Raw genomic sequence first — 24,141 nt, 5'->3', positions numbered from 1 at the left:
AGAAGAAAGGATTGAAGACGCAAGAATTGTGTGATGAGAATTGATATTAACTTGGATTAGGATGGAAATGGAGAGAAGAGATTTTTATATTTAGGAGATAAAATCCAGTTGAGTTCATGATTTTTGGGTAGGGAGCTTGGGGGTTAGAAAGAGGAAGGAGTTACATGTATGGTGCCCAGGGCACCTCACCCACAGGTACAGCTCCGGGCCCAGGGACCTGAGAAGGAGGAAACAGGTTTCCTTGTGCATTACAAGGAACTGCTTCATCAGTTCCAAAAGGCTGGAGTCCCAAAAAGAAGGGCTAGCCTGGAACTGACTGAGCCAGAAGGTGTCAAAGCATCAGGCCACTGAGGACAGTCACTGGAGCGTCAGGCATACAGAGGCAAAGCTGATGTGGTGAGCAAGGTGAGGCCCCAGGGCAGCTCAGAGACACCCAGGGTTTTCGGGGACTGGCTTTATGGTTGAACTGGCCGATTGCCCACGCCAATACCCATTCTCTTCTTCCTTGTCACTGAACCACTGATTTTTGGCTGGACATACGGGTACCTGAAATAAAAATTACCTTTCCCGGCTTCCTTTGGGGCTAGAGGTCGCTACATGACTACAACAAAATGTAACTGGAAGTGCCAGGTATGGTTTCTGGAAGGTACCCCCAAAAGACAAGCTGCATCCTTCTGTTCCCCCCTTTCTCCTGTTGGCTGGAGCCCATGTGTGCGCCATCTCAGACCATGAGACAGACACTAATGATGTAGAATGGACACACCAGCCCCCTGAGCTTCTTTTACAGGAGAGATGTATAATTCCTTCTTCTTTAATCCACTATCTCTTTTTAGATGTTAGGAGCAACCAAATCAAGTTCTAACAAATCGTAACCCTCAACTGAAGTATCCTTTGGATGGAGGAGTTATAGAAGGAAACTCGTTCCTGTAGCTCCCATGGCCCTCCCCCCACCGGGGGTCCCTGCTCCATCTTCTGCCCACATGTCTGTCCTGCCATGACCCAGGGCCTGCCCCTGCCTGCAACCCACCTCTCTTCTGGAATCAGGTTAGAGCTTTGCAATTGGAGAGCAAAGCATACAAGACTTTAGGTTCTAAACCAGGCCTGCCACTCACATGCTCACTCATCCACCCAGCAAGTATTCACTGAGCATCCACTATCTGCCAGGCACCATAGAAGGCACTGCAGCTGTAGCATTGCGCAAAGTCCCTGCCCTCCCAGAATTTACCGTTTAATAGGGGGAGAGTTCAAAGAAATGGCTATACAGGAGGTAACAAATGTTATGGAGAAAATACAGTTGAGCAAGGAGGGCAAAAAAAAAGAAAGAGGAAGGACTTAAGATGACTGGTTTGATCTTATAATTGATTGGCTTAGGCATAGGCATGTGAAAGAATACCAGCAATGAAATGTGAGGGGTATCTGCTAGGAGCTTCTGGGAAAAGTTTTTCTCCCTCATAAAAATCAGTACAAAAAAAAAAAGCATGACTGGCTTGGGCAGCTGGATGAATAGTGGTGACATTGAGAACACAGGAGGGACTCAAGTTTGGAAAGGAAAGTGAGGGTTTTGGGTTTTTTGGGGTTTTTTGGGGGGGAGGTGGTTTGCTGTTTGTTTTAAGAGCAGTTACGGGTTTATAGAAAAATCAGGCAGAAAGCACAGAGTTCTATACACCCCTCTCCTCCCACACACACACAAGAGTTTTCCTTATTAAGATTTTGCATTAGAGTGGTTCCTCTGTTACAATTGGTGAAACAATTATTATTATAATTTATACTATTAATTATAGCCCATTGTTTACATTAGGGTTCTCTCTTTGTGTTACACAGTTGTGTGGGTTTTTAAAAATTTTCATTATGATAACATATATACAACTTAAAATTTTCCATTTTAACCACTTTCAAATATACAGTTCAATGGTATTAATTACATTTATAGTGCTTTTTGTTTGTTTGCTTTTTGTTTTTTTTTTTTCCATTTCTCTGGCCCTGTTTATTCATCTGGGGTTGGTCCAGAGGCAAGGTTCACACTCAACATGAGTAAGCTAGACACAAAGTCCCCGTGGCCCATGTTTCACCCACTCCATATACCTTTCATTCACTTCTCAGGGATGGAACTACTAGAGATAGACAGGAAGAGGCCCCACATTTTGCAGGTAGAGAGACTGAGGGCCAGTGTTTCGCTGTTACGCCACTTGCTCACCCACCAGGATCTTACATTCTCTTGGCTCCCAGAGAGCTTGACTACCTTAGTCCTTGGTTCTCCCCAGGACTCACCCACTCTCCACCTCATGGAGATTCTGCTGGAGTCTGTCAACCCCATGTAATGATGGAAGGGCGTATGACCCAGTAGAGCTTCCTAAGGCTTTTCTGACACTTCCTCCTGCCACCCCAGAAAGCTGAAATCTTACTCCCCCTGACTCAGTCTGATTTCAGGGAAATGGACCAAAACAATTCAACATCCAATGTTGCTCAAGCCATAGAAGCACAGAGAAGCAGAAGCACAGAGAGAAGAGAGATTTTTCTCAGTACCCTTGGAACAACTTGTTCATTATTTGCAAGCTTATAAACACGCACTCCTTCTCATCAGAAGCTTAAATCAATATGGTTTTCAACAGCTCTTTTCCCAGTGGAGAGATCTAGTTTGTTTGGGGACTGATATTTTAGAATTCTCATTCTCCTATTCTTCACAGCGTTCTGCACTGGCATCTCTCCCACCCCATCTCCCAGGTGTCCAAATGTAGACTTCAAGGACAGTCTCCTATCTTCTCTAATCTACCACCCTCCCCCTTACACCTCTGCCATGGTATCCCCTTCCTGAAACCAATTCTCTGCCAACTGCCCTGACAAAATCACAGCCAAATTACCATGGTAGGCCAAAGCAGGCATCAAACCTCTTACACAAATCCACCATCAGGGACAACAGCCTTAGCAGAGCAAGGGTCTTGGATGGGTGAGGAGAAGAGTGAAGGAGAATGGATCAACCATAGCCTTCAGATAAATGACAGCAGGCTAGCCCTCTCTCTCCAGAAAAGAGTAGAACCCTGTGAAGAAAAAAAGCTGGGCCATGGGTAACAGGTTTCACACACGCAATTGAATACATATTTGTGCACACCTGCTCATATGTCTGCCTGCAAATACACATACTCCTAATACATGCTTTTACATGCCTGCACCTGCACATATGTACCCCTGAACATACACCTGCACTCACAAGGGCTTGCTCATGTACACCCAAAACAAGCCTGCGCACTCAGACGCACTCGTATGCACACACGTTTTGCATATACATCCTCACTTGTGCACACATACACACATTGATGGGCACCTGTCCATGCATGCATATACAAACTTGCTCACTGCTACTACGTGCTATACATACACATATGTACACTCCTACATACACACACATAGGTCAGCACTTAAGTTAACTTGTGTTGTACAGGTGCACCCACAGCATACTTAAGTTCATACACAAGGTGCTTATTCACACAGGCCTGAACACACCTGCATATCTGTCCAACATGGCATATATGCACACACTCATGCCAGCATATAATCATGTTCTTACTTATTTGTCACAACCACACACATATGCCTGCAAATATATACAAACATACCCCTGCACACCTGTGGGAGCACACCCTTAGCCCTGGTCTTGGGGTCGGGGTGGTGCTGCCCCCTGCTGGAAACAACGAATAAGCTTTTTTTGGTTGTCCAGGATGGTATCAAAGCTCTCTGGCAGACAAGCCTGCTGGTCAACCAAGTGGTGCTGCAGGCCACGGATCCACTGGAGCAGGGCCAGGCAACGGTACATCACCAGATGCACATGGTGCTTCTCCTTCTCCTGCTCTTTGTAGGGCTCCTGGGCCTGCAGCTGCTGCTGCACTGCATAGGCCACTGAGGGCAGAAGAGGATCTGGAGGGCCAGGGCCTCGAGGAGTTCCACAGGCTGGCTCAGGGCTGCTGCTAGGGTTGTTGATACTCAGGGAGCTGCTGGCAAAGCTGTTGTCCTCCAGTGGGGAGCAGACTGTGCTGGCACCACTCATTTCAAGCTCAGCCTTGGGGATCTCTGGAGGGCTGTGGACCTCCCCCTTAGAGAGTCCAGGGCCTGGAAGGCCTCCTTGTCAGAGGGCAACTCAGGGAAACTCCCCAACAGGATGGATTCACTTTGCCTGGCATCTCATGCCAGTTTTCATTGGCATCCTTGACGCTCGCCATGAAGTTGGAGCTGCTGTCTGTTTGGAAGTTGGGCTGACATACCTCATGAGGGGGGCCCCCCAGGAACTGGCTCCCCTCAGCTAGCCCCGGCTAAATGGCAAACATCTGGTTGCCAAGAGGCGCCCTCCGGGGCAATACTGGTTCTGGTTCCACCACGGCCCCCTACGGGAACTCGTCACTCCGGGCTGGGGGTGGGTGTCTCTGCCTGGGCATCCACGCAGGCCTGGGCACCAGGTGCGGGGTTCCGGGGCAGTACTCCCAGCCCCAGGCCCATTCGTAGTGTTTTGCTACCATCACCATCATCCATTACCAAAACTTTTCCATCACCCCTAACAGAAATGTCACCAACTAAGCCTTAACTCCCCATTTCCCACCACAACCCCTGCCCCTGGTAACCTGTGTTCTACTTTATATAAGTGAGATCCTACAGTATTTGTCCTTTTGTGTTTGGCTTATTTCACTCAAAATATCTTCAAGGTTCTATGTTATAGCCTGTATCAAAACCTCATTCCTTTTTATGGCTGAATAATATTTGATTGTGTGTATATACCACATTTTGTTTATCCATTCATTTGTTGGTGGGTACTTGGATTACTTCCATCTTCTGGTAATTGTGAATAAGGCTTCTATGAATATCTATATTCATAGAAGCTTTCAGTTCTTTGGGGTATATACGTAAAAGTGGGATTACCAGGTCATATGGTAATTCTATACTTAACTTTCTGAGGCATGACCAAACTGATTTCCACAGTGGCTGCACCATTTTACATTCCCACCAATAATGTACAAGTGTTCCTATTTCTCCTCACCCTCTCCAACACTTGAGTTGTTGTTGTTTTTTAATAGCAGCTATTCTAATGTGTGTGAAATGGTATTTCATTGTGGTGTTGATTTGCATTTCCCTGGTGGTTAATGATGTTGAGCATCTTTTCATGCACTTATTGGCCATTTGTATATCTTTGAAGAAATGTCTATTCAAGACTTTTTATCATTTTTTTAATTAGGTTATCTTTTTGTTGTTGAGTTTTAGGAGTTCTTTATACATTTTGGATGTTAAACCCTTATCAGATGATCTAGTTTTGCTTTTGCTGCTTGTGTTTTTGATGTAAAGTCTAAGAAACCATTACCTAACACAAAGTCCTGAAGATGTTTCCCTATGTGTTTACTAGGAGTTTTATAGTTTTAGTTCTTATATTTAGATCTTTTATTCACTTTGAGTTAACTTTTTACATGGTGCGAGATAGGGGTGCACTTTCATTCTTTTGCCTATGGATATCCAGTTTTCCCAGTACCATTTGTTGAAGAGACTATTCTTTTCCACTGAGTGCACTTTGGGAGTCCAACTATCAAAAATCAGTTGGATCAAGGAGTGAGGGTTTATTTCTGAACTCTCAAGTCAATTCCATTGGTCTATATGTTTGTCCTTGTGCCAGTACCATGCTATTTCAATGACAGTAGCTTTTGAATAAAATCAGGAAGTGTGAGTCTTCCAACTTCATTCTTCATTTTCAAGAATATTTTGTCTATTCGGGGCCCCTTACCCTTACATATAAATTTGATGATTGGCTTCTCCATTTCTGTAAAGAAGGCTGTTGTTATTTTGACTGGGATTGCATTGAATCTATAAATCACTTCGGGTAGAATTGGCGTCTTAACAATATTTAATCCAATCATGAACATGTAATGGTCTTCCATTTGTTTAGATCTTCTTTCATTTCTTTCAGCAATGTTCTACAGTTTTCCATGTAAAAGTGTTCTACATCCTTAGTTAAATTTATTCCTAAATATGTGCTTCTTTTGGTTCCCATTGAATTCATTTTTTTCAGTTCATTTATTGAGTTCATATTGTTGAGGTTGAAGTGTCTCGTGAGGCATCTAAGTAGAAATATTAAGTAAGCAGAAATATGTTGGAACCTGGAGCTTAGAAGAAATGTCTTGGCTACAGATAAATTTGTGAATTGTTCGCTTATAGTTAATAATTGAATCTGTGAACCTAATTCAGATTGCTTAGAAAGAATATGGAGTGAGAAGAGACAGATGGCTTTGGAACTTGAGGAAGTCAATGATACACTTCAGAATTTTTATTTTTGACAAGCTTCGGTTTTATAAGAATTGTGCTTTATGATAGCCTTGGTTGTTTTGACGCTTTGTCTTGTGATATGCTAGCTCTCTCCCTCTTGCCAGATATATATGCCATCTCTTTTATTATTTTTTCATGCATTATCTATTATTTATTCAAGCAGTGAGTAGACCTTACAATTAATTGCTCTTCCAAAGGTAATGCAATTAATATTTACCAAGCATATGGGCTAGATAGGCATTGAGTTTTGTCTAGGGAACGAATGAACTATCTTTACTCTATTTTTGTCCTGTAAATGGCTGAGGTGATATGATTTTTAGCTGTCTTTCCAGACAGCATAAGGAAAATTGACTATTCTTTGGCAAGTCTTTTTTCAGTAGCCATAGAGAATCTCCTTATACATAGAGCTTTAGAAATGATAAAAGTTTATTACTTTGGTGCCCTATCTAATATAGTCTCTGATTGCCTAAATCTCATTTTGGGATTAGGATGGTTGTGTTTACCCCCTTTGCCACTGGGTAACAACAGAGGGCAAGACAAGAAACAGATAAATTATACTCTCAAACATCTTCTTGACCAAAAGGGAGATGTGAAATGAAACGAAATAAAGCTTCAGTGGCTGAGAGATTTCAAATGGAGTTGAGAGGTCAACTCTGGTGGACATTCTTATGCACTATATAGATAACACTCTTTAGGTTTTAATATATTGGAATAGCTAGAAGTAAATACCTGAAACTACCAAACTCCAACCTAGTAGCCTTGACTCTTGAAGACTATTGTAAAACAATGTAGCGTACAAGGGGTGACAGTACGATTGTGAAAACCCTGTGGATCGCACCCCCTTTATCCAGTGTATGAATGGATGAGTAGAAAAATGGGGACAAAACCTAAATGAAAAATAGGGTGGGATGGGGGGGGTGATTTGGATGTTCTTTTTTATTTTTACTTCTTATTCTGATTCTTTCGGGTGTAAGGAAAATGTTCAAAAATAGATTGGGCTGATGAATGCACAGCTATATGATGGTACTGTCAACAGTTGATTGTACACAATGGCTGATTGTATAATATGTGAATATATCTCAATAAAACTGAATTTTAAAAAAAAATTATACTCTCAAAATTTAAAAACATTTACCCTTCAATAGACCTTGCTAAGAAAATTTAAAGGCAAGATTTGTGAGGAAATGTTTACAAAATGCCTAACAAACGTGTGTCCAGAATATGTGAAGAACTCTTATAATTCGATAATAAGACAACCTGAGTTTTGTTTTGTTTTGTTTTAAGAAATTTGGCAAAAGAGTCAAACAGAAACTTCACCAAAGAAAATATGTAAATGGCGAATTAGCACATGAAAAGAATTCTACGTCATTAGACATCAGGGAAACACAAATTAAAACCACATTTTAGAATGTCTAAAACTAAAAAGACTAATAATACCAAGTGTTGGTGAATATGTGAAGCAACTGGAATTTTCCATACATTGACAGTGTGAATGCAAAATTGTATAGTCACTTTAGAAAACACTTTGGAAGTTCCTTGCATGTAAAATTTAAACGTATCCTTACATTGTGACCCAGTTTTTCACTCCTTGGTATTAATATAAGAGAAAACATGTCCATACAAAGACCTGGACGTGAATGTATATAGCAGCTTTATTCATAATAGCAAAAAGTGTATGATTCCATTTATATAAAATTCTAGAAGAGGCAGAACTCTAGCGATAGAAAGCATCTATCTTGGGGGCTTGGAGGAGGGAATTGACTACAAAGGAGCATGAGGGAATTTTTATAGTGATGCATATATTCTATGTCATGAATGCAATGGCTGCGATACATTTGTAAAAACTCACTGAATTGAATTATACACTTTAAAATGTTAATTTATTATATCTAAATCATACCTCAATAAAGCTAATTTAAATAATTTTGAAGATTATTAGGAGCTCTTTAGGAAACACTTCATTTGTAAAATGAGGCAGTAGACCCAAAGAAGTGAATTTTCTTGCTCAAAGTTACATGAATATTGTGTCTGTGGTTAGAATGCATGTTTCCAAATTCCTCCTCCCAGTAGGCTGCACAATTCCATTGGCACTAGATCACATCCTGCTCTGTATTATGCTTTTTAATTTTCTGTGACTGTGTATCTTGGCTCTCCATATATGTTATAAGCTCGAATATAGACAGGGATGATGTCTCTATTCTTCATGCTTTCTGCAACATATTGCACAGAGCACATGCTCAGCAAGTATTTGCTGAATAAATAAAAGCTTGGTATTGCACAAGGTGCCTTCCAGACCTGAACCGAAAAGACAGGCATATCTCTGGGATGGTTCCAGGCTTCTCAAATTCAACAGAGACCTTCTCTGAATTGTGGTTTCCCTAGACCACCAACTCTTTGCTTAGGAGATCATGACTACCACAAATGTAAACTAATTAATGGCAGATTGATTTTATATATCCTGCGAAAGCTTAGGTAGTGTTTCTGATGTTGAAAATTGAAGGAGATATCACCTGACATTTTCAGTCTGTAGCCAAATGTAAGTACAAAGAGATTACAAGCTTCTCTTAAAGATTAAATGGAAGAACAGCTGTCAGAATCAGAACTCCTTTCTTTCTCCAAAACTCTAAAATTCATCCTCTTGGGTAATTGATGGACCAAACTAATGGTGAAGAATAAACACTCATCTCAGTGTTAACCTTGCTTTCTCCATATTTGCAAGACTCCAAACTTTTACAATTCCAATTCATTTTTATATAGTTCACTAGATCTACATAGACTGAAAACATATTTATAATTTTTTCATCTAAGCCCACTGAAAGGCACTATGAGAGAACTGTAAATTTAAGAGGAAGATGGAATCCCCCAAAGACTGTTTCCTTTCTTAAAGTAAAAGTACATACTTTTGTGAAATACCAATATATCATTAGTATTATTTAACATTTGTCAGGTTCTTACTCTTTGCCAGACATTTGTTGTAAGTGCTTTACATACATTATCTCTCTTAATCCACACAGCACTATATCATTCTGTTGTTATCTCCATTTACAATTGAGGAAATTAAGGCACACAGAGATTAAATAATTTCCCCAAAATAACTTGCCACTTACTGTTAGTAAGTGGTAGAGCTGGAAGTTGAATTTGAATCCAGACTGACCTCTAACCACTGTGATTATGTTGCTTCCCAATTAGGACAACATGACTTAATAGTTGACTTAGTGTCACAGAGTTACTGTACTTAGGTAAGTTCTTAGGAGGTTATAATTTATTAGAGAAATGATTTAGAGTTGTTTAATATTGGGATATCAAGTAGGAAAAAGAACAGTTATTTTGACAATCCTGGGAGTTATCCAGTGGAACGTTTGCTGTACCCTCAGGTAAGTTATGTATTTATTGTTACTTACCTCACAAATTGCTTTCTAAGTAGGTGATGGTCCTCATTGTGATGTTTGAAGGTAGGGTATAAATAGCCAGATTCCTTGGAGATAGGATGAGAGCTTAAAATTCACGCAGGGAACACTTTTGTTCTTGAGACAGAAGAGGAAATGGGATGTATCTTTAAGAAGAATGAACCTGCAGTGGGATGCTCTTGCTCATTCATGAGAAAGTGGCTGAAGTGGGGAAAGGCTACATTTTAGGGTAAATAGAACCCAGAAGAGTCACTCCCAAGACAAGACGAACCCAAAGACATAATCTTCCTCTCTGTATATTTGTTGACATCTCATGAAAATTCCTCTTGAGTTACTGTCACTGTGCTTACAAAGTTGCAGTTAAGTCTGCTCTGATACAAATCTGAATCTTCCTAACAGTATTTTTAGGAACACTACTTTTCTTCCTAACTGAGTGAATGGTGTTCAGAAGTCAGCATCATGTGGCAGGAATATTTTGAAACGGGAAATTGAAAATCTGCGTGTTAGTTGCAGCCTTGCTAGTTACTGTATATCCTTGGACTTATTTATCCTCTTTGGGCCTCTGTATTCTCTGAGCCCTCAATTGGAGAGATTGGGACAAACAATCTGAGGTGCCTTCCAGCTCTAAATTTCCTGCTTTTATCACTGTTTTTGGCCAAGAGCTCTGCATAACTGAGAGCTAATCTCATCTGCTGCATTGCTTGTTTACTTTTTGATCGTTGTCCGTAAATGAATCTTTTCTATGATGGACAGCTCTGGGATCAGGCAAGTTCAGCCTTTTTCTTAAAATACTTTTGCAAGTAATTCTGCAGTATTTCTCTGCCCATAATGATTCAACCTACCAAATTTGTTTGGCTTTTTATTCCCTGAACTAATATTACCCATCATAAACCAGGTCAGTTCTACATATAAAACATGGAGATTATTTGTTTAGATGAAACGAATGTTATAGCTTGTTTGGAGTTCCTTCTCCCAAATCATTCGGGGAAGAAACAATAAGTATCTAAAATGATCCATTGCATTCCTCCACTGGGGTTGCTCATGATACTCTAATTGAAATGGAATAGAAATGTAGACATAGTAACTTAAATTCCATTTTAGCTTTTCACCTGATTTACTTTGGTTTACTCTAATTTCTTTTAGACCCAGAGCATGTTCTTAAATCTATGACTGGTTGAAAGATTTCACAGTGGTAATAAATGCAATTTGCACCTTTTATTTAAATTTAATAAGTAATGCTTTATAACATTTTACAAATTAAAATATAAAGCAAATACATGTACTTTAATTTTAAAAAGTACGGAACTGTATATTTATCTACATGCAGGTAAGACAGTAACAAGAGCAAAGATTCTCAACCCCACTCCACCTCCAGTCTTACTCAAGCAGAGTAGGCTGCTCTTAGCAGTATGACAAATATCCTTCCATATATTGTCTACAAATTGTGTGGACAGTTTAAATGTTATGGTAAGCTTTCTCTAGTAAGCTGCTCATGCATTAAATGTTAAGAGTTTCAGTGATTGGGAGAATCACGGTGAGGAGATTATGGTACCATGCCATACTTACCAATAAAGCAGATTGTAAAATAGAGATTCACTGCTAGTTTGTGTCTAATATCTTTACAGTATTAGAACTAAAGCCAAAGTTTATGGAGCAAGAGCTGGTAGAGTAAGCCATAATGAGAGGGCAAATACTGGATGTGACTTAGTCAAATGTAAAGTGAGATATGAACACTGAACTAAAGTCATATTTACAGAAGTGGTAATAGTTGTCTTTTAAACAGAGATAAAAGGAACATCCAGTAGGGCTCAAGGGAAAAGAAAATAAAACTGAAAAAGAAAGGTTAAGGAAAATTTTTCTACTTATTTACTATCTAACAAAACATTTTGTGCTTTCATTATGTTAACCGAGTGTTCTCAATCCCAGATTTGCCAGCATTGCTGTTTCTATAAAGGCTGTCTCCACAGCTTTTATTTCAACAAGTGTGAACTTGTCTTGACCTTAATCTTCTATCTCAGTGATATACTGAAACAGTTGGACAGGAAAATCCTGAGTACTTTTTATGACTATTAACCTTAGCAAGCATCAAATGTCACCCCTTCATTTTGGAATTAAGTTTTATGAATGTACTATTGTAAATTATTGTGTTCACTACTGTCCTGTTTATCTTATTTTAAACCAGAAAGAAAATATCTAATTTCCTTTCCTGAAAACATGTAACAGTTATTGTGTGCTTACAGTTCCAGGTGCTTTATAGGTATCATCTCATCTTATTTAATTCTTACACAAATCTAAAAGGTAGGTCATATTATTTTCTGCTGAAGCACAATAAGGATTATAAAAGCAATGAGAACACTGACAAAAAAATTAGCAGATCAACTTTTTCAGAACTCTAGAAATTAACTAAAGGCTTAGAATAATCCAAGGAGCATTTTTTAAAGCAGAGTTTCATTAAAAAACAGTGAACTTTGGTATTTAACTTGTATTAATCCTTATTCCCCCTCCTTGCTTCTGAGTAACCTTGATAATCAACAGCTTCACAACTACAGTAGCTGTGAAAAAACAGCAGCATAGCCACGCACTTGAGGAGTCAAAAGGTTTAGAGCTCACGAAAGTTCCATCTGCAGAGAAGTATCACCTTTTGATCTGTCTGGCAGCTCATAGAAAAGCTCCATTTTCACAACTTGATTCAAAACTTTCTCTGGCCTAGTCCCTGGAATTTGTCAAAAACAACTGGCAGCACTTGTTTAGTGTTGTAGCTGTTTGAAAAGGTGTTACCAATTGTGCCTAACAAGAGGCTGACCAGAAAACATAAAAGGGAAGACTGGAAATGACATGTCCAAAGGAGGCTTTGAAAATCTGTAACATATTCCTGCGAATCTAGGAAGCCAGACACACATGCAAGGCTGTGCACATGCCCAGGAAAGATCTGAGAAAGTCCTAATATCTTACTGCTGCCTAACTTTGAGGACTTGTGTAAGCAGGAATTCAAAACTAAGGCAGAGCAAAGTCATAAACAAATAAATGGCAACAACAGCAAACCCTAGGGATGGAGTAATCTCATTTCCAGAGTGGTCACACTATATTATTTTAAATTTCCAGTTTTCAACAAAAAAAAATATGAGATATTGCAAAGAAAAGAAACAGAACTATGGCCCTGTTCTGGTTTGCTAATGCTGCCATCATGCAAAATATCAGAAATGGATTGGCTTTTATCATGGAGGTTTATTTGGTTACACAGTTACAGTCCTAAGGCCATAAAAGTGTCCAAACGAAGGCATCAACAATAGGATACCTTTACTGAAGAACGGCCAATAGGGTCCGGAAAACCTCTGTCATCTGGGAAGGCACATGGCTGGCGTCTGCTCTGGGGTTCTGGTTTCAAAATGGCTTTCTCCCAGGATGTTTCTCTCTAAGCATCTGGGGGTGTTCTCTTAGTTTCTTCCAGGCAGCCTCTGAGCTAGCAAAAGTCTGCTTTCAACAGCCATCTCCAAAATGTCTCTCTCAGTGGTTCTTGGGGTGTTTTGTTGTCTCTTAGCTTCTCCAAAGCAAACTCTGGGCTAGCATCCCAAAGCATCTCTAAGCATCTCCAGTTGTCAGTGTCAGCTCTTAGCTTCTCTCCAAAATGTCCCTCTCAGCTGCTCTGAGCTTCTTCTGTTTGTGAGCTCTTTTATAGAACTCCAGTGATTAAATCAAGACCCACCCAGAATGGGCGGGGTACATAGCTCCATGGAAATAATTTAATCAGATGTTTCACCCACGGTTGATTGAGTCACATCTCCATGGAAACAATCAAAAAATTCCAAGCTGATCAACACTAATATATCTGCCCCCACAAGACTGAATTTATGGCCTTTTGGGGGGACAGAATATATCCAAACTGGCACAGGCCCATACACAGGGGAAAATTAAAAGCAGTCAATAGACACTATCTTGAGGAAGTCCAGACATTGGATTTACTAGAGAGAGTGTTTAAATCAACTATTTTTATAAATATGTTCCAAGAACTAAAGGAAACCATGTATAAAGAATTAGAGGAAAGACAGTGGCATCATCAAGATGGCAGTGTAAGACATCCACGGGAACATTTCCCAATAGAGACAGTGAGTTCAACTCACTTGGAAGTCTGATGGATAATGGAGATTGGAGAAGTACTCCACAAATACTGAATTGGAGGGGGAAAAAACCTACACACCAGATAAAAAGAGCTAGGAGAGTGGTGCGCACCTGCCAGTCTGGACACCTCTTCCACTTGATCTTATGCAATTTAAGACACACTGTGGTAGTGCTCCTGTCTGGGCAACTCCTGCCATAGTCACTGACCACAGCCACCTGCAGCAGCAACTTAGAGTTCTACATATGGGACCCAAAGCCCCATAGTCCCAAGGCAGGGCCCTAGTGGTAGGTGTATACAAGTATTCAAAGTCCCCCAGAAATCAGAAGGACCCACAGTGGAACTATTGGCAAACCATGCTGTTCCTAATTGCTAGTGCACCTAAATGAAAAAGTGGGTGCTTTTAAAACACTGAACCCATCTGGCTCCAAAGGTTGGGATCCCCTAATGTGGAAGATGGAGGGAGAAATGCTGCATAGAAAAGGAAACTGAACCACTGTAAGACAGGGCAAGACCAGAGCTGAACGCTAGAGTGAAAAGACAGTGCAGAGCACAGGAGAGAAGTAGAGCAAATCATAGCAGCTAGAGAAGAAAATTTGCGTGAAAGCAAAGAGAACAAGTGGAAGATCTAGAAAAAGAAGAGCAAACTAAACCCAGAGCAAGCAGAGGGAAGGAAATAAAAAAGATTAGAGCAGAAATAGAGAATAGAAAAACAATAGAGAGAATCAAAGAAACCAAAAGTTGGTTCTTTGAAAAGATCAATAAAATCAACAAATCTTTAGCCAGACTGACAGAAGAGATAAGATGCAAATAACTAAATCAGGAATGAAACGGGGGGGCATTAATACTGACCTCTTAGAAATAAAAAGTCAGAGGACCCTATGAACAATTGTATGTCAACAAATTATGTAACCTAGATGAAATGAACAAATGCCTAGAAACACACAAACTACGTGCACTGACTCCAGAAGAAACAAAAAATCTCAGCAGACCAATAACAAGTAAAAAGATTGAATCAGTACTCAAAAACCTCCAACAAGTAAAGGCCCAGGATCAAAAAACTTCGCTGGTGAATTCTCTCATACATTCAAAGAAGTAACGCCAGTACTACTCAAACTTCCAAAAAAAATTGAAGAGAAGGGAGCACTTCCCAGCTCATTCTGTGAGACCAGCATCACCCTAATTCCAAGGCCAGATAATGGTATCACAAGAAAACAAAAGTATAGACCCGTATCCCCCATGAATACAGATGCAAAAATCCTCAAAAAAATACCAGCAAATTTAATCCAACAGCACATTAAAAAAATTTTACACTATAGTCATGGATTTATTCCAGGTGTGCAAGGTTCAACATAAGTATATCAATTAATGTAATACACTGTATTAATGGTATATTACAAAATTATAAAAATTAATTAATTAACCACCCTCATGTTGAAAAGGGGTTCAACATAATGGGAAAAGGGGAGGCAACTGGTTGATGTTCTTGGGTTTTGGGACTTAGCTGGCATAGGAGCTCTCTGGAGGATTTAAGTATCTGAAGAATTAATTTAGTGAGTGAGAAACTGCCAAACTATCTTCCACAGCAGCTGTACTATTATACATCCCCACCAGCACTGCAAAAGAGTTACAATTTCTCCACATCCTCTCCAGTATTTTATGTTTCCTGTTTCTTTAATGGCAACCATTCTTACTGGGTTGAAATGGTATTTCATTGTGGTTTTCATTTGCATTTCCCTAATAGCTAGTGAAGATGAACATTTTTTCATGTCTTTTGTAGCCATTTGTATTTCCTCTTCGGAAAAACGCCTTTTCATATCTTTTGCCCATTTTATGATAGGGCAGTTTGTACTATTGTTCTTGAGTTGTAGGATTTCTTTATATATGACAGATATCAGTCTCTTATCAGATATATGGTTTGCAAATATTTTCTCCCATTGAGTTGGTTGACTCTACCTTTCTAGCAAAGTCTTTTGAGGCACAGAAACTTTTGATTTTGAGGAGTTCCCATTTATGTATTTTTTTCTTTTGTTTCTTGTGCTTTGAGTGTAAGGTCTAAGAAGCTACGTCCCATTACTAGGTCTTGAAGATGTTTCCCTATATTATCTTCTAAGAGTTTTATTGTGCTGTCTCTTATATTGATGTCTTTGATATACTTTGAGTTAATTTTTGTAATTTTGTATGTGAGGTAGGGGTCCTCTCTCAATCTTTTGGATATGGATATTCAGTTCTCCCATACTCACTTATGTGCATTAATCTTGTATCCCGCCACTCTCCTGAATTTGTTTATTAACTCAAGTAGCTCTGTCATCAGTTTCTCAGGATTTTCCAGTTATAAGAGCCTATCATCTGTAAATAATGATACTTTTATTTCTTCCTTTCCAATTTAGATGCCTTTTATTTCTTTGTCTTGGCAAATTGCTCTGGCTAGAACTTCTAGCACAATGTTGAATAATAGTGGTGACAGTGGGCACCCTTCTCTTGTTCCCGATCTTAGGAGGAAGGCTTTCAGTCTCTCACCGTTGAGTACTATGCTGGGTGTGGGTTTTTCATATATGCCCTTTTTCATATCGAGGAAGTTTCCTTCAATTCCTACCTTACAAAATTTTCTTTATCAAAAAGGGATGCTGAATTTTGTCAAATGCTTTTTCCTCGTTCATCATGATCATCAGTTGATTTTTCCCTTTCAATTTGTTAATGTTGTATTACATTGATTTTCTTATGTTGAACGACCCTTGCATGCCAGGAATGAACCCTACTTGGTTCTAATGTATGATTCTTTTAATGTGCTTTTGGATTTGATTTGCAAGTACTTTGTTGAGAATTTTTGCATGTGTTCATTAGGGAGATTGGCCTGTAGTTTTCCTTTTTTATGGTGTCTTTATCTGATTTTGGTATCAGAGTGATATTAGCTTCATAAAATGAGTTAGGTGGTGTTCCTTTTTCATCAATTTTTTTTTAAAGAGTTTGAGGAGGATTGGTGTCAATTCTTTTTGGAAAGTTTGGAAAATTCCCCTGTGAAGCCATCTGGCCCTAGGCTTTTATTTGTAGGTAGATTTTTGATGAATGATTGGATCTCTTTGCTTGTGATTGGTTTGTTGAGGTCTTCTCTTTCTTCTTGGATCAGTCTGTGTTGTTCATTTGTTTCCAGGAAATTGTCCAGCTTGTTGGCATTCAGTTGTTCATAGTATTCTCTTATGATTTTTTTTTCTTTCTTTGGATTTCTTAATAATTGCCCCTGTCTCATTTCTGTGTATTTGGATGTTCTCTCTTTTTAATTTTGTCAATCTGGCTAAGGATCTGTCAATCTTGTTGATCTTCTCAAAGAACCAACTTTTGGTTTTATTTATTGCTTCTATTGTTTTGGTTTTTTGTTGTTGCTGTTTTCCTCCAGCTCATTTATTTCTGCTTTAATCTTTGTTATTTCTTTTCTTCTACTTGCTTTAAGATTGCTGATCATTCTCTAGCCTCTTCAGTTGTTCAGTTAGACATTGGGTTTTAGCTCTTTCTTGCTTTTTGATGTATACATTTAGATAAATTTCCCTCTCAGCACTGCCTTTGCAGCATCCTGTAGGTTTTAATACGTTGTATTCTCATGTTCATTCATCTCTAGATATTTACCTATATCTCTAGCAATTTCTTCTTGGACCCACTGGTTGTTTAGGAATGTGTTGTTTAACCACCGTATATTTGTGAAAGATCTTGGTTCTTTGGTGGTTGTTGATTTCTAGTTGCATTCCATTATGGTCAGAGAATGTGCTTTGAATAATTTCATTCTTTTTTTTAAATTATTAAGGCTTCTTTTTTGCTCCAGCGTATGATCTATCCTGGAGAACATTCCATGGGCGCTAGAGAAGAATGTATATCATTTTACTTTGGGATGTAACTATCTATATGTGTCTGTTAAGTCTATTCATTTATCATGTTGTTTAGGTTCTCAATTTCCTTATTGTTCCTCTATCTAGTTGTTCTATCTATAGGAGAGAGTGTTGTATTAAATCTCCCACTGTTATTGTAGAAATGTGTCTGTTGCTTCCTTCAGTTTAGCCAATGTTTGTCTCAGGTACTTTGGAGCTCCTTGATTGGGTGCATAAACATTTATGATTCTTATTTCTTCCTGGAGAATTGTCGCTTTTATTAATATACAGTGTTCTTCTTTGTCTCTTATGACCCCTTTGCATTTAAGGTCTATTTTGTTTGCTATTAGTATAGCTACTCCTGCTGTCTTTTGGTTGCATCTTGCATAGAATATTTTTTTACATTCTTTCAGTTTCAGTCTCTGTCACAGTATCTATGATGAGTTTCTTGTAAACTGCATATCGATGGGTCATACTTTTTAACCCATTCTACCAGTTTGTATCTTTTAATTGTAGAGTTTAATCCATTCACATTCAAAGTTATTACTGTGAAGGGAGTTCTTGAACCAGCCATCTTTTCCCATGGTTTTTAGTTGTTGGATCTGTTTTTTCCTTCACTCTCTTTTTTCCTTTAAGTTACCCTTACTGTTCTAGTTTGCTAATGCTGCTGGAATGCAAAACACCAGAAGTGGATTGGCTTTTATTAAAGGGGGTTTATTTGGTTACAAAGTTACAGTCTTCAGGCCATAAAGTGTCTATCAACAAAGGGTACCTTCACTGGAGAAAGGCCATTGGCATCCGGAAAACCTCTGTTAGCTGGGAAGGCATGTGGCTGGCATCTGCTTGCTCCCAGGTTGCATTTCAAAATGGCATTCTCCAAAATGTATGTATCAGCTTCCAACAGCCATCTTCAAAATATCTGTCTCAACTCCAGCAGTGAGCTCCTTATGTTTGAGCTCCTGTAAGGCTCTAGTAAACTAATCAAGGCCCATACTGAATGAGTGTGGCCACACTTCCATGGAAATACTGAACCAACAGATTCCAGCCTAATCCACACTAATACATCTGCTCCCACAAGATTACATTAAAGAATATGGCTTTTTCTGGGGGACATAATATATACAAACCAGCACACCTACTAATGCTCTTCAGTTCTGTGCCCTTCTCCAGACATCTCTCCTTTCTTTTTTCCTCAGCTGGTAGAGCTCTCTTTAGTATTTCTTGTAGGGCAGGTCTCTTGTTAACAAATTATTTCAGCATTTGTTTGTCTGTGAAAATTTTAAGCTCTCCCTCAATTTTGAAAGAGAGCTTTGCTGGATAAAGAATTCTTGGCTGGCAATTTTTCTCTTTCAGAATCTTAAATATGTCATACCACTGCCTTCTCTCCTCCATGGTGCCTACTCAGTAGTCAGTGCTTAGTCTTATGTTGTTTCCCATGTATGTGGTGAATCACTTCTCCCTTGCTGTTTACAGAACTTTCTCCTCTTCAGCATTTTACAATCTTATCAATCTTATCAATATATGTCTCTGAACAAATGGTGAAAAAACAAAAAATTTGAAATGGATCTCAGGGAAATGATGGACAACATGAAGCAAACAAATACAAGAATCATTGATGTCCCAGCAGGAGAAGAAAAGAGTAAAGGGTTAGGAAGAGTGTTGCAAGACATAGCTGGGGAAAACTTCCCAACCCTTCTAAACAACCTAAATTTGCAAGTCAAAGAGGCCCAATGAACCCCAAATAGAATAAACATGCTCCCTGCCTGCCATGCGCCCGTGAGCTTCTTGGGTGTAGGAGGGGCTTCTAGTGCTTCCACGTGGCACCCTCTCCTATCCCTGCTTATTGCCCGTGCTCCCCTCAGACTTCCTTGGGGGATGGGGAGGAGGAGTAAATGCAGTGAATACTTGTCTGCTGCCTCCTGTGTTCCCTCATGGGAGCTCCTGGCCATATAGTTGTGGATTATCTCCTCACTTAATTATTAAAGTGGGTGCATGGGAGTGGAGAGCCTCTGCTCACTCCCTTGCCCAATGGCCATCTCATCACTGCCAGTCCCAGAAGACAGTCTCACCTGAACAAACTCACTCTGTCCCTCAAGGCATCACCTCTCTGCTGCTCACACCCCAAAACTGTGGTCCTAGGCATCCTCCAGCTCCTCTCAAATGGTCACTGTCCCACTGGGTCTGCATCAAGTGACATTTATCACAAAAGTAAAAAGACAGTTTAAAGAATGGAAGAAAAGATTTGGAGCCCATATATCTGAAAAGGGCTTAAAATCCAAAATATATAAAGAACTCCTAAAACTCAACAACAAAAATACAACCCAATTTAAAAATGATAAAAAGGACTTAAATAGGACTTCCAGGAAGATGGCAGAATAGGAGAGGCAGAACTAACTTCTTCACTGTGAAATAGCTGGAGAAAAGGCAGAATATGACCAGGACAACAGCTCCTGGGTATGAAGAGCCAGAGGGGGTTTTCTACATTACATAGGGAGAACCTGGTGAAAAAAAAAGAGAAATTTTTACAACTAAAAGGAGGGGGGTGAGTTTATTTAATTGCAACTGCCTCTGGGGCTGGCTGCTGTGTGCTGGCCAGATTGGGTGAGGGAGGAGCTGCACACTCCCACACTCCCATCTCAGCAACCAGCTCTGGAGATCACCTTTCTCAGTCCTACAGCTAGGAGCACCCATGTGGGAACTCAGGAACCAACAGGCTTGTTTTAGCCATACACAGAGACCTTGTGGAGCACAATGCCTACCTCCCAACCCTGAGGCAAGCCCCACAGGAGCCTCATTTTGAGGAAGACTGGGGGCCCTCCCCTCAGGAGGAGAGCAGATCCAACAAGGAGTAGGCAACAGAGACACTCTCTGTTCCACAGCCTGTATCCTTTCTCCCCAGAGATCTGCGGCACTTACAGTGTACATGAGCCGAGAGGTGGGGACAAGGGAGGACCACATGGAAGCACCAAGAGCTCCTTCCACACCCCAGAGGCCCGCAGACTCATGGCAGGCAGGGATCTTGCTGGCCAATGAATAGCAGGGTGCTTCCGAGCTGGCTGAGGGCTGGGGAAGGTGAAAATCTCAGTCCCACATCTTAGGGTTATTTCACCTGGAAACCTGAAAATCACCAGACCCATCGTGCCCTCAAGCAGATTCTCCACCAAAGTGCATAGTGCCCACACCCACCTCCTGGGGCTGGTGGTCTCTATACTCACAGAGACCTGCTGCATTGTCTGGATTTTCACCTGGTTTGGACCCCACCCAGCAGACTGCCTTAGGAAAAAGCAGGCTTGAAGGGAAATGGTGGCCCCAGAGCACCATCTTCTGGGAAGACAGGGAAAGTGCACTCTGGAAAACCGCTGTTCTGCCAAATCCTCTGCAGGTGTCCAGATGCACATGTTTCTCCCATGGGAGGCCTTGGCCTCAATCTGGCAGGAAATTACTGATAAACCAAGTGTCAGACAAGACCTTCAGCACAAACCCAAGCAACTATAAAATCTTAGTCCAGCAAACGGAAATTAATTTTCAAAATAACCTTATCTAAGATAATCAAATGCTGAAAAATCAAGCAGGAAATAATAAAGCACATGAAGATGCAAGAAGATATGGTCAAGCCAAAGGACCAAATTAAAAAGTCAGAGGAGACACAGAATTTGGAACAACTAATCAAAGGAAGTACATGCAAATCCTCCAAAATAACTTCAGTGGGTTGTGCTGAAGACATAAAGGATATCAAGAAAGACACTAGAAGGACATAAAGAAGAATTTGAACAGAGTAAATAGAAAAATAGCAGATCTTATGGAAATGAAGGATTCTGTAGATCAAATTTAAAAATATACTAAGACAAACAACAGCAGGTTTGAAGAGGCAGAAGAAAGAATAAGTGAACTAGAGGATAGCACAATTGACTAGGACTCCAACAGCTGCTTGTACACCAGTGTTCCAAAAGATGGAAGCAATCCAAGTGTCCATCAACAGATAAGTGGATAAGCAAAATGTGTTATATACATATGATGGAATATTATGCAGCAGTAAGAAGGAATGAGGTCCTGAAAAGTGTGTGACAACATGGTTGAACCTTTAGGATATAATACTGAGTGAAATAAGCCAGACACAAAAGGATAAATATCGTATGATCTCACTAATATGAGCCCCCTAAAAAAATGTAAACTTAGAGCCACCTTGGCAGGTGATCTCACTGCCCTCCCCCCTACATGGGACCTGACTCCCAGGGATGAATCTGGACCCAGCATCATGTGATTGAGAACATCTTCTTGACCAAAAGGGGGATGCGAAATGAAATGAAATAAAGCTTCAGTGGCTGAAAAATTTCAAATGGAGTCGAGAGGTCACTCTGGTGGGCATTCTTACACACTATATAGATAACACTTTTTAGGTTTTAATATATTGGAATAGCTAGAAGTAAATACCTGAAACTTCCAAACTCCAACCTAGTAGCCTTGACTCTTGAAGATGACTGTATAACAATGTAAATTACAAGGGTTGACAGTGTGATTGTGAAAACCTTGTGGATCACACTCCCTTTATCCAGTGTATGGATGGCTGAGTAGAAAAATGGAGACAAAAACTAAATGAAAAATAGGGTGGGATGGGGGGGTGATTTGGGTGTTCTTTTTTACTTTTATTTTTTAATTCTGATTCTGATTCCTTCTGGTATAAGGAAAATGTTCAAAAATAGATTGGGGTGATGAATGCACAACTATATGATGGTACTATGAACAGTTGATTGTACACCATGGGTAATTGTATGGTATGTGAATATATCTCAGTAAAACTGAATTTAAAATTTTAAAAAATGTAAACTTAGAGTCATATAATATAGAATATAGGGATTCTAGAGATAGACAGAAACTAGAGAAGGGGGAGCAGTTGCCTAATATGTACAGACTTGTTAACAAGGTTGAACTTAAATGTATGGTAATGGATAGAGGTGATGGTAGTTTGTTAGTGGGATTATAAGTAACAGTGCCCTATTGAAGGTGAATATGATTGAAAGGGGTTGTTTAAAGTCATGTCTCAACAATTAGCACTACAAATATAAATAAGCTTTTGCATGAACTACTTCAAAGGTATGACACTTAGACAAAGAGTTAATCATAGAGTGGTATATGGGAAAAACTACCTGTTACATACTATGGACTGTATGTAACAGGAATATCTCACTTGTACCACACCAATACTAGGAGAAAATAATTGGGGGTGGGGCAGTTAAGAGTTACAGGGTGTTTTGGGTTTTCTGTTTGGTGTGGCTGTGTGTATCTGTTGTTTTTCTCTTTGGAGCAATGAAAATTATCTAAAATTGAGTGATAATTGTACAACTAAGTGAGGATACTGTGGGACATTGTTTATTTTGGATACAATATATGTTATGTGAATATATCTCAACAAAATCTGCAGATTCAAAATAAATTAATAAATAGAAAGATTCAAGTGCTAGAGAACATGTGGGGAGAGAAGTATACCTATTCAATGCTGGTAGAGTAGAAGAATGGTTGTTCCCCTCTGGAGAGTAATGTGGCGGATCCACAGAAGGCTAAGTATAGGGTCGCCAAAATGATCAGGTAATACCATAACTAGGAATATACTCAGAAGAACTGAAAGCAGGGACTCGAAAAGATACTTTCACACTGATGTTTATGGCAGCATTATTCACGATAGGCTATGGATGGAGGTGACCGAAGGGTACATTGACTCAGGAGCGGAAGGGTGAACTGTGGTATATACATACAATGGAATGTTATGCAGCTACAGAGAGGAATGAAATTGTGAGGCAGGCAACAAGGTGAATGAACCATGAGGACATTATGTTGAGTAAAATAAGCAGGAAATACAAATATTATATTGTCTCATTTGGAAAGTACTTATGAACAAATTAGGGCCTAGATTGTAAGCTCTTATAGCAATCACATTTATTCCTGAGTTTCAAATGTTATTTCTAAATTCTGAGGTGCTGCACTATGTGTATAACCTGGTATTTCCCTGGAACTTTGGATACCTGTGTGACATCTAAGACTCAGAGTTAAAGTCCTGAAACTCTGAAAATCAGCATTCCTCAATACAGCAACTCTTAAAGAAGCCAAAAAAGAGATCAGACTTCAGTTAGAGATATGAACGAAGCTGAGCAGGTTAGGACTAAGGTAAATCAAAATATCAGGTAAAGGATGATAATGTCTCTATTTTAAAACTTTGTCTCCTGTGTGAGACCAAAGGAAGAGATGTTTATTTTGTACAAAATTTAAGTTTTCTGTAGCACACAATCTAACTTAACCTGTCTGACCCATTCATTCAAACAGTCTAAACACATAGAGCCTAGAATAGGGAATGAGATATTGTGATTCTGTATAGCTTAATGTAACACCTTGATACATTTCAGAGTATATTAGGCAGATGACAAAAAATTATTTGCAAAGTCCCTTGAGGGACTGGAGAAAAAATATGGAACTATTAAAC

General features: G+C 39.6%; 1 protein-coding gene and 1 pseudogene across 3 annotated transcripts in view; one reads left to right on the top strand and one right to left on the bottom strand.

Moving 5' to 3' along the window:
• MOSMO (modulator of smoothened) overlaps nt 1-24,141 on the top strand; it is a 112,915-nt gene that overhangs the window by 64,642 nt on the left and 24,132 nt on the right. The window lies entirely within an intron of this gene.
• On the bottom strand, nt 3,638-4,316 carry LOC119517068 (annotated as a pseudogene).

The sequence above is a fragment of the Choloepus didactylus genome, chromosome 21, assembly GCF_015220235.1.
Source record: "Choloepus didactylus isolate mChoDid1 chromosome 21, mChoDid1.pri, whole genome shotgun sequence".
In the NCBI taxonomy this organism is placed as follows: Eukaryota; Metazoa; Chordata; class Mammalia; order Pilosa; family Megalonychidae; genus Choloepus; species Choloepus didactylus.
Note: the sequence above shows the minus strand (reverse complement) of the source record. Positions and strands in the feature narration are given on the sequence as shown.